Source organism: Triticum aestivum, chromosome 5A (assembly GCF_018294505.1).
Source record: "Triticum aestivum cultivar Chinese Spring chromosome 5A, IWGSC CS RefSeq v2.1, whole genome shotgun sequence".
Taxonomy (NCBI): domain Eukaryota; kingdom Viridiplantae; phylum Streptophyta; class Magnoliopsida; order Poales; family Poaceae; genus Triticum; species Triticum aestivum.
Genome location: NC_057806.1, coordinates 318915193 through 318934336, shown reverse-complemented (window position 1 = coordinate 318934336; position 19144 = coordinate 318915193). Strand labels below are relative to the sequence as shown.

Genomic DNA, 19144 nt, shown 5'->3' with positions numbered 1-19144 from the left:
TCACGTGATCACTTAGATGATTAGAGGGATGTCTATCTAAGTGGGAGTTCTTAAGTAATTTGATTAATTGAACTTTAATTTATCATGAACTTAGTACCTGATAGTATTTTGCATGTCTATGTTGTTGTAGATAAATGGCCTGTGCTGTTGTTCCGTTGAATTTTAATGTGTTCCTGGAGAAAGCTAAATTGAAAGATGATGGTAGCAACTACACAGACTGGGTCCGTAACTTGAGGACTATCCTCATTGCTGCACAGAAGAATTACGTCCTGGAAAGACTGCTAGGTGAAAAACCCGCTGCAGGAGCAACTCCAGATGTTATGAACACCTGGCAGAGTAAAGCTGATGACTACTCGATAGTTCAGTGTGCCATGCTTTACGGCTTAGAACCGGGACTTCAAGGACGTTTTAAACGTCATGGAGCATATGAGATGTTTCAGGAGTTGAAGTTAATATTTCAATCAAATGCCCGGATTGAGAGATATGAAGTCTCCAATAAGTTCTACAGCTGCAAAATGGAGGAGAATAGTTCTGTTAATGAACACATACTCAGAATGTCTGGGTGCCACAATCACTTGACTCAGCTGGGAGTTAATCTTCCGGTTGCTAGTGTCATTGACAGAGTTCTTCAATCACTGCCACCAAGCTACAAGAGCTTCGTGATGAACTATAATATGCAAGGGATTTATAAGACAATTCTCGAGCTCTTCGCAATGCTAAAGGCTGCAGAGGTAGAAATCAAGAAGGAGCATCAAGTGTTGATGGTCAACAAGACCACCAGTTTCAAGAAGAAGGGCAAAGGGAAGAAAGGGAACGTCAAGAAGAATGGCAAGCAAGTTGCTGGTCAAGTGAAGAAGCCCAAGTCTGGACCTAAGCCTGAGACTAAGTGCTTATACTGCAAAGGGACTGGCCACTGGAAGCGGAACTGCCCCAAGTATTTGGCGGATAAGAAGGATGGCAAAGTGAAAGGTATATTTGATATACATGTTATTGATGTGTACCTTACTAATCCTCGTAGTAGCGCCTGGGCATTTGATACTGGTTCTGTTGCTAATATTTGCAACTCGAAACAGGGGCTACGGATTAAGCGAAGATTGGCTAAGGACAAGGTGACGATGCGCGTGGGAAATGGTTCCAAAGTTGATGTGATCGCCGTCGGCACGCTACCTCTACATCTACCTTCGAGATAAGTTTTAGACCTGAATAATTGTTATTTGGTGCCAGCGTTAAGCATGAACATTATATCTGGATCTTGTTTGATGCGAGACGGTTATTCATTTAAATCAGAGAATAATGGTCGTTCTATTTATATGAGTAATATCTTTTATAGTCATGCACCCTTGATGAGTGTTCTATTTTTACTAAATCTTGATAGTAGTGATACACATATTCATAGTATTGAAGCCAAAAGGTATAAGTTTAATAATGATAGTGCAACTTATTTGTGGCACTGTCGTTTAGGTCATATTGGTGTAAAGCGCATGAAGAAACTCCTTGCTGATGGGCTTTTGGAATCCCTTGATGCTTGCGAACCATGCCTCATAGGCAAGATGACTAAGACTTCATTCTCTGGAACAATGGAACGAGCAACAGACTTATTCGAAATAATACATATTGATGTATGCGATCCGATGAGTGTTGATGCTCGTGGCGGGTATAGTTATTTTCTCACCTTCACAGATGATTTGAGCAGATATGGGTATATCTACTTGATGAAACATAACTCTGAAACATTTGAAAAGTTCGAAAAAAATTAGAGTGAAGTGGAAAATCATCGAACAAGAAAATAAATTTTCTACGATCTCATCATGGAGGAGAATATTTGAGTAACGAGTTTGGTCTTCATTTGAACCAATGCGGAATAGTTTCGCTTCTCACGCCACCTGGAATACCAAAGCGTAATGGTGTGTCTGAACGTCGTAACCGCACTTTATTAGATATGGTGTGATCTATGATGTCTCTTACTGATTTACCGCTATCGTTTTGGGGTTAAACTTTAGAGACAGTTGCATTCACGTTAAATAGGGCACCATCGAAATCCGTTGAGACGACACCATAAGAACTGTGGTTTGGCAAGAAACCCAAGTTGTCATTTCTTAAAGTTCGGGGATGTGATGCTTATGTGAAAAAGCTTCCAGTGATTCCTACACGAATTAGTGGGGAAGCTAATGATGATCATGAAGCTTCTGATCAAGTTACTATCGAACCTCGTAGGTCAAGCAGAGTAAGATCCGCACCAGAGTGGTCGGTAATCCTTTTCTGGAAGTCATGTTACTTGACCATGACGAACCTACGAACTATGAGGAAGTGATGATGAGCCCAGATTCCGCGAAATGTTTTGAGGCCATGAAATCTGAGATGGGATCCATCTTTGAGAACAAAGTGTGGACTTTGGTTGACTTTCCCGATGATTGGCAAGCCATAGAAAATGGATCTTCAAGAAGAAGAGTGATGCTGACGGTAATGTTCCTATCTACAAAGCTCGACTTGTTGCAAAAGGTTTTCGACAAGTTCAAGGAGTTGACTGCGATGAGACCTTCTCACCCGTAGCGATGCTTAAGTCCGTCTAAATCATGTTAGCAATTCCCGCCTTGATGATTATGAAATTTGGCAAATGGATGTCAAACATGCATTCCTTAATGGATATCTTAAATAAGAGTTGTATATGATGCAACCAGAAAGTTTTGTCGATCCAAAAGGTGCTAACAAAGTGTGTAAGCTCCAGCGATCCATTTATGGACTGGTGCAAGCATCTCAGAGTTGGAATATACGCTTTGATAGTGTTATCAAAGCATATGGTTTTATATAGACTTTTGGAGAAGTCTGTATTTACAAGAAAGTGAGTGGGAGCTCTGTACCATTTCTGATATTATATGTGGATGACATATTGTTGATTGGAAATGATACTGATTTCCTGAATAGCATGAAAGGATACTTGAATAATAATTTTTCAATGAAAGACCTCGAAGAAGCTGCTTATAAATTGGGCATCAAGATCTATAGAGATAGATCAAGACGCTTAATTGGACTTTCACAAAGCACATACCTTGATAAAGTTTTGAAGAACTTCAAAATGGATCAAGCAAAGAAAGGATTCGTGCCTGTGTTACAAGGTGTGAAGTTGAGTCAGACTCAATGCCCGACCACCGCAGAATATAGAGAGAAAATGGAAGTCATTTCCTATGCCTCATCCATAGGTTCTATCATGAATGCAATGCTGTGTACTAGACCTGATGTGTGCCTTCCTGTTAGTTTAGCAGGGAGGTACCAAAGTAATCCAGGATTGGATCACTGGACAGCGGTTAAGAACATCATGAAATACCTGAAAAGTACTAAGGATATGTTTCTCGTGTATGGAGGTGACAAAGAGCTCGTCGTAAACGGTTACGTCGATGCAAGCTTTGACACTAATCCGGATGACTCTAAATCACAAACCGGATACATATTTTTATTGCATGGTGGAGCTGTCAGTTGGTGCAGTTCTAAGCAGAGCGTCGTGGTGGATTCTACGTGTGAAGCGGAATACATAGCTTCTTCAGAAGCAGTAAATGAACGAGTCTAGATGAAGGAGTTCATATCTGATCTAGGTGTCATACCTAGTGCATCGGGTCCAATGAAAATCTTTTGTGACAATACTGGTGCAATTGCCTTGGCAAAGGAATACAGATTTCACAAGAGAACCAAGCACATCAAGAGACGCTTCAATTCCATCCGCGGTTAAGTCAAAGAGGGAGACATAGATATTTGCAAGATACATACGGATCTAAATGTTGCATACCCGTTGACTAAGAGTCTCTCACAAGCAAAACATGATCAACACCAAGACTCCATGGGTGTTAGAATCATTACTATGTAATCTAGATTATTGACTCTAGTGCAAGTGGGAGACTGAAGGAAATATGCCCTAGAGGCAATAATAAAGTTGTTATTTATATTTCCTTATATCATGATAAATGTTTATTATTCATGCTAGAATTGTATTAACCGGAAACTTAGTACATGTGTGAATACATAGACAAACAGAGTGTCCCTAGTATGCCTCTACTAGAGTAGCTCGTTAATCAAAGATGGTTAAGTTTCCTAGCCATGGACATGTGTTGTCATTTGGTGAATGGGATCACACCATGAGAGAATGATGTGATGGACAAGACCCATCCGTTAGCATAGCACTATGATCGTTTAGTTTATTGCTATTGCTTTCTCCATAACTTATACATGTTCCTATGACTATGAGATTATGCAACTCCCGAATACCGGAGGAACACTTAGTGTGCTATCAAATGTCACGACGTAACTGGGTGATTATAATGATGCTCTACAGGTGTCTCCGATGGTGTTTGTTGAGTTGGCATAGATCGAGATTAGGATTTGTCACTCCGATTGTCGGAGAGGTATCTTTAGGCCCTCTCGGTAATGTACATCACTATGAGCCTTGTAATCAATGTGACTAATGAGTTAGTTACGGGGATGATGCATTACAGAACGAGTAAAGAGACTTGCCGGTGACGAGATTGAACTAGGTATGATGATACCGACAGTCGAATCTCGGGCAAGTAACATACTGATGACAAAGGGAACACCGTATGTTGTTATGGGGTTTGACCGATAAAGATCTTCGTAGAATATGTAGGAACCAATATGAGCATCCAGGTTCCGCTATTGGTTATTGACCGGAGATGAGTCTCGGTCATGTCTACATAGTTCTCGAACCCGTAGAATCCGCACGCTTAACGTTCGATGACGATATGTATTGTGAGTTATGTGATTTGATGTACCGAAGGTTGTTCGGAGTCCCAGATGTGATCACGGACATGACGAGGAGTCTCGAAATGGTCGAGACATGAAGATTGATATATTGGAAGGTTATGTTTGGACACCGGAAAGGTTTCGGATAGGTTCGGGCATTTTTCATAGTATCGAGGGTTGCCGGAACCCCCCGGGGGGTTAATGGGCCTTCATGGGCTTTAGTGGAATAGAGGAGGGCACGCCCCCAAGCCCAATCCGAATTGGGGAGGGGGCCCGGTCCCCCTTTCCTTCTTCCCCGCTTCTCTTTCCTTCCCCTCCTAGTTGGACTAGGATCCCCCCCCCCCCTGGGGCGCACCCTATGAGGCCGGACGGCCTCCTCCTCCACTCCTTTATATATGGGGGAGGGGGCACCCCATAGATACACAAGTTGATTTTTTAGCCGTGTGTTGTGCCCCCACTCCACAGATTTCCACCTCGGTCATATCTATAATACATAAATAGTTGATCCCCACTATCTTATTTCTCTTAACATGCAGCCTACCCACCTCATCAAAGTGCCACGTCAGCATTTCGATTCCAATTAGCAGACCGACCTCTCATGTTTCGACCTCATCTTTTCCCTGTGACACCAGCTCCCTGGATGGACTCGATGCATTGCACTATTCAGATCTCTTACAACTGGGTGCCCAAGCCAGGATTTGGTACGTGGGCTGTAGCCCATGATTGTTCAACGCCGATGTAGCCCCATCATAAAAAGTAGATGGCCATTCAACTAATAAAAAAAATTCTGGCCATCGTCTTCCCCGCTGCGACTCCAATGGGCACCGATATCTCTTCCGTCCACCACGAACGACTCTCTCCCAAAATTCCAGACAAAAATGCAACCATGAAGGCACATCGAAACAGCAGCATTTATAGCCCGCTCATCTCCTTGCCTTCCATTACATTGCAAATACGGTAGACACTGCTGGATTTAACTAAGCGGCCGCCGCCTTCCACAGGCACGTTCCTCAGTCCCTTCTGCTACAATTGGTACCATCCCTTCCACTTCTCCTTCCCAACAATGTCAACACCTCTTTTCAATCCCCTCCTTTCCATGGTCCTTGTATATCTAGATCATCGGCGAGGTTGTGCCTAATCGCCAGATGCTTAGTGCTTTTATCCAACTTGGCATCGTAATGTGCATCTGTCATCCGCCGATTCTGCGGTTCATCTCCTGGTGGTCATGCAATCATGCGCCCATGCATGTCTTCGCATCTGTCACTCAAGCTCATGTCTCTTTCCTCGCTTGGAAGTACAACTCTATCCTCCTCACAGGTATCATCTTCCTCTATCTAACTACTCCCTAGTCTCTACCGCCTCCCAATATTTGTTGAATGTCCACGGCCTCCTGATGCTTTTGTTGGGTGAAGTTTTAGTATGTACTTCCATTAGAAGGTTAAATATATTCTTTTTTGTTTATGAAGCAGGTACTACAACCTGCCATGTTGTAGTAGTCAACCAACTTTAATCTTCTACCTTCTCATGTTTGGTTCTGCATGAATTTCTAATCCATGTCACCGTGGTATTATCTTATCAAAGTCCAAACAGTTTGCAGCTCCATTTGTTTCTGCAGAATTTTCTTATCTACATCAACAAGATATCTTATCTCCTCAACCACTTATACAGGTTGCGCATCTGCCACTATCTGTCCAAGGAAATGAGTGACATAAATGTTGAATCTGGTGCCTGATATGCTTTGTTGGACTATCTGCCTCTCTTTTCTTATGATTATGAAGTGGTATGTTTCTGCATGACAAATTGAGATAATATGTATGCTGATTTTCGAGTTATATGTCTGCCTATGTTGATGCAGTTTTGGATCAAATCGTATATTTATCCTACATCTATATATTTATACCAATTGATATTTTTCTTTGCAACCAACAATTCTTTCTGATTCTTACCATTGCGTTTGCAGCTCAGATATTTTTTGTGTTCTGAAGTTCAACTTCAGGTGCTATCACTAAATTTAACTGATGTCAATGATAGTCACCGTTGACGTCCAAATAGAAGGTTTCTGCTCTTTTCTTAAACTCAATTTCTCTCTTCTTTAGGTCTGAGAAACATCAAAACATCACACTAAATATACTACATTTATTTGCTATCAGCCCGTCAGGCATGGCTTTTATAAATAGACCATGATATAGTTGTTGTTGTGACAGTAAATTTCATCTTGATCGCCATCAAGTTTCATCAGGTGATTTATATTTACTATATTTAACTTAGATTTTACTATACAAAGTGAAATGATGAGTAAGACGAAAGAGAAACACAACATCATAATTGCATATATATATATGGGACATTTCATTTTACTAATTGTACGTACCTTCTTAATTTTTTCCCTGGCAGTTATATCAAGGAAAAGGCCCATCTACAAATGCTTGACATGACACAAGGATGACACGGCATATCCTGGATCATTTTCTTAGTGTCTTCATAAACATTCATATTATGTCATTGCATAGAGTTTTTTTATCCGTCGGTATATGTGCTAAATTTTCTAACTAATACCTTGGTGTTGTCGGTTATCATCACAAGTGTACTCCATCAATTTGTCTACCAATTTATCTGTTTACAATATATGACCACATATATTTCTTCACTATAGTTTTAGGGTGTCTGCAAATGAGTCCCGCAGCAATGCGCGGGTTGTCATCTAGTTGTTGTAGTGCTTAGGCGAAGCCCTGCGTCGGTAACTTCATCATCACCGTCAACACGCCATCGTGCTGATGAAACTCTCCCTTGACCTTAGCTGGATCTAGAGTTCGAGAAACGTCACCGAGCTGAACGTGTGCAGATCGCGGAAGTGCGATGCGTTCGGTACTTGATCGGTTGGATCACGGAGACGTTCGACTACATCAACCGCGTTATTCAATGCTTCCCCTTTCGGTCTACGAGGGTACGTAGACACACTCTCCCCTCTCGTCGCTATGCATCCCTAGATAGTTCTTGCATGATCATAGGTTTTTTTTGAAATACTGCATTCCCCAACAGTCATGGCTCACATCATTGCACGCCTCGCGAGGTGAGGTGCTTGCATAGAGATCTCTTCTCCTTGAGAGGCAGCCTCGGGAGGCCGCTTCTCAGGGAGGGCCTTAGTGTAGTTCTCCTCGCGGGGCGGGGGCCTCACGAGCGTCTTGTCCATAGAATCTTGTAGCTGGGTCATGCCGGGCCGTCGATGGAGCCACGCGTTGGGCTGCAGGTAGGCAGGTTTGGGTACCCCCGATCCCAGAATGCCGACAGCATCTACAAGAAGGGGTTGGTTCTTTTTCGCAACCACACTTGCGTGGGCAATGAGGATCTCATTTTCTTCATCTGAGCAGGAGCATTCTTTTGGTTGGATCTGTAAGACACCTGTGCATTTCGTGAGTAATCATAAGAGGAAGCATTGAAGTTATTTCTAGAGACATCAATATAATGATTCAAGGAGGTACGCATGTACTCCTTCTGTCGAAGTTTTAACCGATACTCATTTGGGTATTTTCCTGCATCATTCTTCGAATGATAATCATTGCCTTGAAGAAAATTACCCTGCAAGTTCATGTTACCAGTGATAGATAGATTTTCAATAATGCATTTCTTTACCCAGATTTGCTTCTTGGGTGAACTAGACCTGCAGTTAGTCCCAACATAATGAGCGAAAACTTTACCATTCTGTTGTTTGAACAGTTTATAGCTTGAGTCATCAGACTCGTCAGAAACAACAGAAGTAGAAGTACCATATCCTGAGACAATTGCTGGTTCGAGTGTTTTGCTTTTAGCAAGAACCCAACTCGTTCGAGGATATTGCTTAGGAGTCCAGTAGGTTTCATCAATGTTGAGTTTCCTTTCGAAACCCAATCCTTCCTTTCAAGGATTTTTGTGCAATATTGAGTTCTTGAGCACGTCACAGAGGGTTTGACGCCCTTTCAGGCTCCTTAGCATTCCTATCTCAAGTAAGTCCTTTAGCCTGCAATTTTCTTCAATAACAACAACAAATTCCTTGGAAGATGGGTTAGAGATATCATTCATAGCAGTTACAATGTTCGAGATGTTAGCAGTAGAAGATTCAACACGTGAATTAGCATTGCTATGTTCTAGGCATTTTAAGCATGGAGGCACAAAATCATTAGGAAGACGATTAGATTGCTCGGCAAAGAGAGAAGCATTTTCTTTCGGCAACTCGTCATGAGACTCTTTCAGTGACACGAGTTCTTGATTCCTGTTAAGGAGTTCATCTGATAAACTCTCATCGTCAACTATAAGAGAATCATATCGATTGGTAAGATCATCAATAGTTGAAGAAAAAGCATCTTGCTCTTTGATAAACTTTTGATTGTTCTCCATCTCTCCGACCAGCAATCCTTCGGTTTTCCTAAGATTTTTCACAAGCATTTCAAGCTCATCTTGTTGAGATTTTGCAATTTTAACAAGTTTAGCATAGGCAAGTATTCACGAGAATATCCATTCATGGATTTTTTGGTGTTTTGCTAATACCTGATCCTTAGATGATTTTCCCATGAGACAGAAGGCGATTGGTTCATCATCACTTGAAGCATTATCATCAGTATCTGACTCGAGTGAATTGTCAGATGATTCATAGGAAATGAAGGCAGTGCTCCTTCCAATCCTTTTGTAGAATTCTTCATCATATGATTCAGTGTCTGTTGCCTCCTCTTCAGACTCCAAGGTCATATCCGCACGTGCTCTATTCAGCTGTGATATTCTCTTCATATTTGAGTCGATGGTTGCTCTGGCTTTCACGTCAGTGATTGGTCTCATTGAAGAAGATGAGGAAGATTCATTTTCCTTTGAGAGCTTAGTATGACGATCTATTCGTATGAATCCAATGCAGTGTAGATATTTCCATTTGTTGCTAGGTTTTCCTTCCTAGCAGGGACAGTCTGCTATGAGATGACCGGACATTTTGCACTTGAAGCAGTTCATTACTTTCGGAGGTAACCTTCTTGATGCTTCAGGCACGTCAAGTTCATCATCATTTGTGAGGCACAAATTTTGTCTTCTGAGATCACTTAGCCTTTCTGTGAGCATCTCTAGCTCCCTTGTGATCGTGTGTTGATTCTCAATATCTTCTTCTTCTTCTGAACTGCCATAGTGTGAGAGAATTTCTCCTTCACTTTCCGAAGAAGATTCTTGGTTGTATTTTCCAGTTCCATCTTTTCTTCATGAATTGATAACAGCGTCATGACCTCTACATAGTGAAGTTCTTCATAGTCAGGTCTTTGCTTGATTTCTTCTATGATGGAATTGAAGGATGGATCAATAGTTCTCAGTAGCTTATTGACCACATCTTTATCGGTGATATCAGTTACTCCTCGTTGACGAAGTCTTTCGACAATGTTTGTCAATCGATCAGTGAGTTCCATAACACTTTCCATACGCAAGCTTCTGAAACCAGCAAACATAGCACGAAGCATTTGAGTGTGGGGATCCATTCTGGCGATGAATTCTTCATGAGCATTGTTGATGGCATCCTAGAGTTGCTTTGCAGTGTCGAGAATTTGGAACCGAAAGAAAATGTTTTTCGAGAGACTGCTACATATGATATCTTTTGCTTGAGCATCCAGCTACAGATTTGCTTTATCATAAGTGTTGGGATTGTTTGGTGGTTGAATGGTGTAGCCATCTTCCACAATCTACCACAAATCATAGTTGATAGCTTGAATTCTGATTCTCATTCGTTCCTTCTGGTAGAGATAGACATTTCCATCTAAGATGGGAAATCTTTCAGAGTGCGAGGATCTAACTGCAGACGACATACTCAAAACTCCAAGGATGTTAGGCCTTTAATAAGTAGATATATGTGATGTCTATTACTCAACTTTATTCTTGTACACTCGTGTTGGGCCTCCAAGCATAGAGTTTTGTAGGACGGTAGCAATTTTCCCTCAAGTGGATGACCTAAGGTTTAACAATCCGTGCGAGGCGTAGGATGAAGATGGTCTCTCTCAAACAACCCTGCAACCAAATAATAAAAAGTCTCTTGTTTCCCCAACACACCTAATACAATGGCAAATTGTATAGGTGCACTAGTTCGGCGAAGAGATGGTCATAAAAGTGTAATATGGATGGTAGAAATATATTTTTATAATCTGAATAAATAAAAACAGCAAGGTAGCAAATAGTAAATGGGCACAAAAAACCGGTATTGCAATGCTTAAAAATGAGGCCTATGGTCCGTACTTTCACTAGTGCAATCTCTCAACAATGCTAATATAATTGGATCATATAACCACCCCTCGAAGTGAGATGAAGAAACACTTCAAAGTTCCTATCTAGCGGAGAACATAAGAAGAAATTATTTGTAGGGTACAAAACCACCTCGAAGCTATTCTTTCTGATCGATCTATCCAAGAGTTCCTACTAAAATAAGACCAAATAATTTCAGATTCATAATACTCAATTCAACACAAGGAACCTCAAAGAGTGCCCCAAGATTTCTACCGGAGAAACAAAAGGCGAGAACGTGCATCAACCCCTATGCATAGATTACCCCAATGTCACCGCGGGAATCCGCGAGTTGAATGCCAAAACACATATCAAGTGAATCAATATGATACCCCATTGTCACCATGAGTATTCATATGCAAGACATATATCAAGTGCTCTCAAATCCATAAAAGGATTCAATCCGATAACAATGAAATCTCAAAGGGAAAAACTCAATTCACAACAAGATAGAGAGGGGAAAACACCATATGACCCGACTATATTAACAAATCCCGCGATACATCAAGATCGTGACATCTCAAGAACACGAGAGAGAGAGATTAAACACATAGCTACTGGTACAAACCCTCAACCCCGAGAGTGGACTAATCCCTCCTCATCGTGGTGGCCACCGGGATGAGGAAGATGGCCACCGGAGATGATTCCCCCCTCCGGCAGGGAGCCGGAACGGGGTCTAGATTGGTTTTCGGTGGCTACAGAGCCTTGCGGCGGCGGAACTTCTGATCTGGTTAACCTTGAGGGTTTTTGGAATATTTGTGAATTTATAGGGTAAAGAGGGGGTGCGGGAGGCCACCGAGGTGGGCACAACCCACATGGGCGCGCCCGGGCCCCCAGGCGCGCCCTGGTGGGTTGTGCCCCCCTCGAGGCACCGCCCAGGTGCTACTCTGGCCCATCTTGGGCGTTCTAGTCCATAAACAAACTCCAAAAAGTTTCGTGGTGTTTGGACTCCGTTTGATATTGATTTCCTGCGACGTAAAAAACAAGCAAAAAACAACAACTAGCACTGGGCACTGGGTCAATAGGTTAGTCCCAAAAAATGATATAAAGTTGCTATAAAATAATTGTAAAACATCCAAGAATGATAATATAACAGCAAGAATACTTCATAAATTATAGATACGTTGGAGACGTATCACCCGACAAGCCTTGCCGGGCAACCAACGATGTGACGTGAAGCACTGCATTTAATGCGCCCTGTCAGGGCGCATTATTAGGTATGATAGCATTGTTTGCTATCTTATCAGGGCGTAATTACTACTTTGCCACTGTGGTTACCCCTGATCTATAAAAGGAGGCCCATGGCAACCGTAGAAAGGGTTAGAAGGTTGGATAACTCACAACCCCATACACGCATAGTCGCTACTGCCTGAGGCAACCCCTGCTGGGCAAGTGTACCACACACCACCACCACCTTTTCCACCATCAATCCAGTAAAGTAGGAGTAGGGTTTTGCGCCTCATGGCGGCTCGACCCTGGGTAAATTGCCCGCGTGATCTCTGTTGTGCTGCTCCACACTGGTCTTCTCTTTGTGCAACGCGTCGCCCCCTGCCGAACCAGCAAGGGACCTCCTGGTCCCATAGGTGGTCATGGTTTCCCGCGATAAAGTGGGGGAGAGTAAAACGAGAGGCAAATGGTGAATAATGTAATGCAAGAGATGAGAGTTTTATGATGGGTACTTGGTATGTCTTGACTTGGCGTAGATCTCCCCGGCAACGGCGCCAGAAATTCTTCCTGCTACTTCTTAGTTTGCGTTGGTTTTTTCCTTGAAGAGGAAAGGGTGATGCAGCAAAGTAGAGATAAGTATTTCCCTTAGTTAGAGAACCAAGGTATCAACCCAGTAGGAGATAACGCACAAATCACCAATACCTGCACAAACAATCAAACAACTTGCACCCAACGCGATAAAGGGGTTGTCAATCCCTTCACGGTTACATGCAAAAGTGAGATCTGATAGAGATAGATGAAACTAAACAAACGATAAAGTAAATATTGTTGGGTTTTTTGGTTTATAGATCAGAAAGTAAAAGATTGTGAAATAGTATATTGGAAACTAATATGATGGAAAATAGACACAAGGGCCATAGGTTTCACTAGAGGCTTCTCTCAAGATAGCAAATAATACGGTGGGTGAACAAATTACTGTCAAGCAATTGATAGAAAAGCGCAAAGTTGTGACGATATCTAAGGCGATGATTACGAAATATAGGCATCATGTCCATGCCAAGTAGACCGACTCCTGCCTGCATATACTACTATTACTCCACATCGACCGACTCCTGCCTGCATCTAGAGTATTAATTTCATGAAGAACACAGTAATGCATTAAGTAAGATGACATGATGTAGAGGAATAAACTCAAGCAATATGATGTAAACCCCATCTTTTTATCCTTGATAGCAACAATTCAACACGTGCCTTGCTGCCCCTATTGTCACTGGGAAAGGACACCGCAAGATTGAACCCAAAGCTAAGCACTTCTCCCATTGCAAGAAAAACAAATCTAGTTGGCCAAACTAAACCGATAGTTCGAAGATAATTACAAAGATATCAAATCATGCATAAAATAATTCTGAGAAGATTCAATTAATATTCATAGATAAGATGATCATAAATCCACAATTCATTGGATCTCAACAAACACACCGCAAAAGAAGATTACATTGGATAGCTCTCCAAGAACATCGAGGAGAAAATTGTATTGGGAATCAAAGAGAGAAGAAGCCATCTAACTACTAGCTATGGACCCGTAGGTTTGAGGTAAACTACTCACGCTTCATTGGAAGGGCAATAGAGTTGATGTAGAAGCCGCCCATGATCAAATCCCCCTCCAGCAGGATGCATGAAAAGGCCCCAAGATGGGATCTCACGGGAACAGAAGGTTGCGGCGGTGGAAAAGTGTTTTCATGGATGCTTATAGTGGTTTGGGAATATGTGTGAATATATAGGACGAAGAATTAGGTCAGGGGGTGTTGGAGTAGGCCACAAGGCAGGGGGTGCGCCCCTGTGGCTTGTCGTCTACTCCAAGGTCTCCTGACTTGGAGTCCAAGTCCAACAGGTGTCTTCTGGTCCCAGAAAAATCATTGCGAAGGTTTTATTCCGTTTGGACTCTGTTTGGTATTCCTTTTCTACGAAACTCAAAACCAGAAACTGGCACTGGCTCTAGGTTAATAAGTTAGTCCCAAAAATAATACTCCCTCCGTTCCTTGATATAAGGTGTACAGTTTTTTGAGAAAAAACCCAAAATATAAGGTGTATTCCGTTGCACCACTCATTTGGATATTTTTTTAGGGATTTGATTACATTTCCTTATATCAAGCAAGCTCCTCTATTTTCTAATGTCAATTAGTCAGGTGAAATCTCGCCCAAAACTTGTGAAATTTTCCCTCCATGTGCGTTCTTTAATTTTTGTGGCAAAAACTATACACCCTAAATTTAGGAATGGAGGGAGTATAAAATAGCATATTAATGCATATAAAACATCCAAAATAGATAATATAATAGCATGGAACAATCAAAAATTATAAATACGTTGGAGACATATCAGAACCCTAGATGCCCGATCTTTCACGATTGGAGCGAATTCCGCAAAGAACATGAAGAACACAAGGGGGAAGATGAGAGGAATCACTCAAACCAACGAGATTCGATTACAGATGTGCTAGATCCTCGAAACACAAAGAGATACACGATCCACGATCAACAAAGGACGATACAAGTAGCAAGTTCTTATCCGTGAGGAGGTCTTGAGGGGTCTTCCCGTGAGGGATCTTGAATCCACTTGGGGGATCTTCTCTGTAGACGTCGTGAACTCCGATGGAGAAGGGATCAAGTGGAGAGCAAGGCTCTATCTCAAATGAGCTACTACTTTGCTAATCCTAAAATGGTGGAGGTGGAGGAGTATATATAGTCTAGGGCCACGAAGGGGTAAGTGAGGGGCGAAACAGGTACATGGGCCTCGGCCTAGAGACTCTGCGTAGGTAGGCCTGAAGTTTTATGATGTAAGCTGGGAGTTGGCGCGACGCGAGCTGTGCTGGAGTTCGGGGGCTGGAAGGTCTGGGTCAGCCAGAAGTTCTGGGGACCGGAAGGTCCGGGCAAGTTTCCGGGCTAAACAGAGAGTTGGCACGCCCGGGCATCATCTGGAGTTGTGAGGGCCGGAGGTTCTGGGCTGGCCGGAAGGTCCGGGGTCCGGAGGTTCTGGGCAATGGCCGGAAGTTTCAGCCTTGGCAGAAACTCTGCACAAGTCTTGACGCTGGTCGTTCCTCCTCCTTCAGTCATTGGTTCCTGAGCACATGTAGTGTCTTTGCATTAGGTAGCAACCATGTCTCGCATGAATGGAAAGGGGAAGGACTTAGGAACGAGTTCACCTTGTGTCTAATGGCATATGCTCGAGGTCGAGGTCTTGTTGTAGTGTACATGGGGATGATCGTAGGATGCTCCGCATCAGTAAATAGATAGGCCCTTCGCAGAGGGAAGCAGAGATTTGTAGAGGTGCCAGAGCTCAAAGCCTAAATTGAGAGATATTTTTTTTGAGAGGCATGCTTTTCCCATCAATGAAAACGACCGAGTAGTTCCTAATACTTTCCATGCTAGATACATCATAGGCAGTTCCCAAACATAAAATGAAGTTTATTCCTTTTTCCACCATTCTTTCACAATCCATGGCTAGCTGTATCCAGTGGTGCCTTCCATACCAAGACTTTCTAAGGAATTTATTATTTGACAACATAAAGTAAATTTCTTTTTCATTCCGGGACTAGGCATCCCTATTACCGCCACACTCTCGTGCAATGACAAGTGAAGAAACACTCATCTTGAGAGTAACACATCTAGCATGGAAAAATATTAGCCACCTCCTACAGCTTTATGAGCGGTACAGGCACACAAAAAGGAAATTCATTTTGAAAAATAGAGTTGGCACATACAAATTTACTTAGAACGGCACGAAAATACCACATATAGGTAGGTATGGTGGACTCATGTGGCATAACTGGTTTAAGGATTTTGGATGCACAAGTAGTAATCCCACTTAGTACAAGGAAAGGTTAGCAAATAGATTGAGAAGCAACCAACCAAGAAATGAAAATTCTCATAAATGAGCATTAAGCATAACTAACACCGAATACACCACAAGTAGGATGTAATTTCATTGCATAACTATTGACTTGCGTGCTTGCATAGGGAATCACAAACCTTAACACCAATATTCCTACTAAAGCATAATTACTCACCAACATGGCTCATATATTACTATCATCATATCTCAAAACTATTACAAAGATTCAAATTTATTTTGTCCAATGATCTTCATGAAAGTTTTTATTATATCCCTCTTGAATATCTATCACTTTGGGACTAATTTCATACATTGCAATTACTTTTGAGAAGCTCAAACAAATTTAAGTGAAGAACATGAGAACAAAAAATTTCATCTCTTAGAATATTATAAGTGAAGCATGAGAGAATTTCTTCAAAAATTTACTAACTCTTAAATTAATTTAAGTGAAGCTTGAAAGTATTTATTAAAAAATTTGCTAACTCTCAAATTAATCTAAGTGAAGCATGAGAGTATTTCTTTAAAAATTAAAGCACCACCATGCTCAAAAATATATAAGTGAAGCACTAGAGCAATTCCATAGCTCAAAAAATTTAAGTGAAGCAGATAGAGCAATTCTAACAAATCTTAGCATAATTATGTCTCTCTCAAATAGGTGTGTCCAGCAAGGATGATTGCGACAAACTGAAAACCAAAACAAGCAAAGACTCATATAATACAAGACGCTCCAAGCAAAACTCATGATATGTGACAAATAAAAATATAGCTCCAAGTAAAATTACCGATGGTTGTTAGAAGAATGAGGGGATGCCTTTCGGGCCATCCCCAAGCTTAGTTGCTTGGTTCTCCTTGAATACCTTGGAGTTCCATGGGAATCCCCAAGCTTAGGATCTTTTCAGTCCTTATTCCTTCATCCATCATGATCACACCCAAAACTTGAAAACTTCAATCACACGAAACTTAACAAAACCTTCGTGAGATCCGTTAGTATACTAAAGCAAATCACCACTTTAAGTATTGTTGCAAACCCATTCATATTTTATTATTGCATTATACCTACTGTATTCTAACATTACCATGGCATATACCCCTCGATACAATCCATAGATTCATCAAAATAAGCACACAATGCAACAAAAACATAATCTGTCAAAAACAGAACAATCTGAAGTAATCTGAACTCTAACCATACTTCTGTAACTCAAAAAATTCTGAAAAATAGGAAAACATAGGAAATTTGTATATAAACTTGTGTAAAAAATTCAGAATTGTGTCACGCTTCTGTGATTTTTAACAATTCTGCTACTGGGAACAAAAGTTTCTGTTTTTCAACAAGATCAAATCAACTATCACCCAACATGATCCCAAAGGCACTAATTACAACATAAAAACACAATCATAACAGTACCATAATTGTGCAGACACTCAAGAACATAAAGAAAAAGGCAAAATAAAATGTATTCATTGGGTTGCCTTCCAACAAGCGCTATTGTTTAATGCCCCTAGCTAGGGGCATAATGCATAGATTTAAGTATCGACATCTTTAGTTTACAACTCCTCAATCACATAGCTAGAATTCTTCAAAGATTTAGCATTCATATTTTCAATAACAATACTTCTTGGAATAAGATTGAAGAATTCATTCTTGGAAGTAGCCTTTTACTACTTCAATGAAATTGGGGCGAATACTAATCATTTTAAGATCTTCCTTGTTGCTATTAGAAGTGACACCCTTGTTCTTAGTAACTTGTATAGTCTTACAAATTTTTACGAGAGTTTTTTCAATGGTTTTAGCAAAAGGAAAACCATTTGATATTTGATCCTTTGGCCCATTGGATGTCTTTTGGTCCATAAAAACCCCACAAAAAGTTTCACGGTGTTTGGACTCCATTTGATATTGATTCCCTGCTGTCGGTGTCAAAACCGGCGGATCTCGGGTAGGGGGTCCCGAACTGTGCGTCTAGGCCGTATGGTAACAGGAGGCAGGGGACACGATGTTTTACCCAAGTTCGGGCCCTCTTGATGGAGGTAAAACCCTACGTCCTGCTTGATTAATATTGATGATATGGGTAGTACAAGAGTATATCTACCACGAGATCAGAGAGGCTAAACCCTAGAAGCTAGCCTATGGTATGATTGTATGTTACGGTTGTTGTCCTACGGACTAAAACCCTTCGGTTTGTATAGACACCGGAGAGGGTTAGGGTTATACAAGGTCGGTTACAAAGGAGGAGATATCCATATCCGTACTGCCTAGCTTGCCTTCCACGCCCAGTAGAGTCCCATCCGGACACGAGACGAAGTCTTCAATCTTGTATCTTCATAGTCTAACAGTCCGGCCAATGGAGATAGTCCGGCTGTCTGAAGACCCCCTAATCCAGGACTCCCTCAGTAGCCCCTGAACCAGGCTTCAATGACGTTGAGTCCGGCATGCAGTATTGTCTTCAGCATTGCAAGGCGGGTTCCTTCTCCGAATATACTGCAGAAGAATTTGAATACGAGGATAGTGTCCGACCCTGCAAAATAAGTTCCACATTACACCGTAGAGAGAATAGTATTTTCGCAGATCTAATTTGCTGGATTGTTTTGGCAGCATGACGTTGCGTCATGGCCCGGTGATTATTCGAACCGTTTCTTTTAACCAGCTCCACACATAACGCGAGGCGGTTTCTTGACACATCTTGCCGAAGCGGAGATCGTGTTCCCTCAATTCCTGGATTCTCATTAATGCGGTCATGGGTAACCCAATCGTGTCTAGGACTCCTAGATTATAGGCAAGTCCTAAACGGCTACGGAGAGGACGCTCAATCGAATCCTTCCCCCGCCTCGAGTTCTAACACCCAAAGCCTAGGTTAGGTGCTCCGGATCTTCAACTATGTCCAGATCCAGCCTTCAAGGCCGATGGACGCCCTCCTCCGTTATGGAAGAGGACATTAAGAAGTTGAGGGAGGCCAGATACCTGACCGCCGAGGTTTCGCGTCGGCTGCCTTCTCGAGGGCAGATCGTCCCTACTCCCGAACCTAACGAGAACGTCGTGTTCATCTCCCACTTCCTCCGAGGTCTAGGCCT

At 41.9% G+C, this 19144-nt stretch overlaps 1 long non-coding RNA gene across 1 annotated transcript; it reads left to right on the top strand.

Moving 5' to 3' along the window:
• Window positions 1-5546: 5546 nt before the first annotated feature.
• LOC123106858 (uncharacterized) lies at window positions 5547-7341 on the top strand. The gene is made up of 4 exons (XR_006451530.1): window positions 5547-6063; window positions 6415-6526; window positions 6707-6801; window positions 7141-7341. It is a non-coding gene; the product is annotated as an uncharacterized lncRNA (long non-coding RNA).
• The last annotated feature ends 11803 nt before the right edge of the window (window positions 7342-19144 follow it).